Here is a 1,382-nt window from a genome sequence, read left to right as displayed (position 1 = left end):
GCTGCTAGAATGATGAATATTAAAACTGATCACAATCTACCTGAAAGTTGCATGGATGCATGGGCATACTTGTTTAAAGAGTATTTGCTGGAAGACAATGTGTCTGTTGATTCTTATTATGAGATTCAGAAACTGGTTTATAGTCTTGGGTTGCCTTCGGAGATGATAGATGTTTGCATCGACAACTGCATGATCTACTGGAGAGATGATGAGAAGTTAGAAGAATGTCGATTCTGCAAGAAGCCACGATTCAAGCCGCAAGGACGGGGACGTAATAGGGTACCGTACCAAAGGATGTGGTACCTACCAATTAGAAACAGATTGAAAAGATTGCATCAATCTGAGCAGACGGATGGTGAGATGACTCATCCATCAGATGCAAGAGCCTGGAAACATTTTAACAAAGTACATCTGGAATTAGCTAGCAATAGCTGGAATATGTATCTTGGATTATGCACATATGGATTTAGTCCATTCGGAATGTCAGAGAGACAATATTCATTGTGGTCAGTCTTTCTTACGCCATACAACCTGCCACCGAAGATGTGCATGCAACGGGAGTTGCTATTCTTGACCATATTAATACCTGGTCCGAACCATCCAAAAAGGTCTCTAGATGTTTTCCTACAACCACTGATAAAAAAGTTGAAGGATTTGTGGTCAACAGGGGTAAGGACGTATGACTGCTCAACGAAGACGAATTTTACGATTCCAGCGATGCTTTTGTGGACCATAAGTGACTTTCTTGCCTATGGGATGTTATCTGGATGGACTACACATGGGAGATTAGCTTGTCCATATTGTAATGGAACGACAGATACGTTTCAACTGAAGAATGGTAGGAAGACAAGTTGGTTTGATTGTCACCGTCGATTTCTTCCCATTGGCCATCCTTACCGAAGAAACAAGAATTTGTTTAGGCACAAAAGGGTTGTGAGAGACACTCCTCCTCCATATCTAACTGGAGAACAAATTGAAGCGCAAATCGACTACTACGGAGCTAACGAAACAGTTCGTTGTGGTGGTAATTGGCATGTCCTCGGTAATATGTCTGATTCTTACGGTGTTCATCACAACTGGCACAAGAAGAGTATATTTTGGGGGTTGTCATATTGGAAGGATCTTCTTCTGCGTCACAACCTCGATGTGATGCATATAGAGAAGAATTTCTTTGAGAACATCATGAATACAATATTGAGATTATAAGTTAAGGAATTTTGGTTTTAGAATTTGGGGTTTGGAATGGAAAGAATAGATTGAGGTTAAAGGGAAGATGGATTTGGGATTTGGAATATATGAAGTAGAAGATAAGGAAGATGGGGTTTGGGGTTTCTGATTTTAGGGATTTAAACATAATCCTCGTAATTTCCTCGTAAAATAGA

This window comes from Brassica oleracea, chromosome C2 (assembly GCF_000695525.1).
Source record: "Brassica oleracea var. oleracea cultivar TO1000 chromosome C2, BOL, whole genome shotgun sequence".
Lineage (NCBI taxonomy): Eukaryota > Viridiplantae > Streptophyta > Magnoliopsida > Brassicales > Brassicaceae > Brassica > Brassica oleracea.
This window is presented reverse-complemented; position numbering follows the sequence as displayed.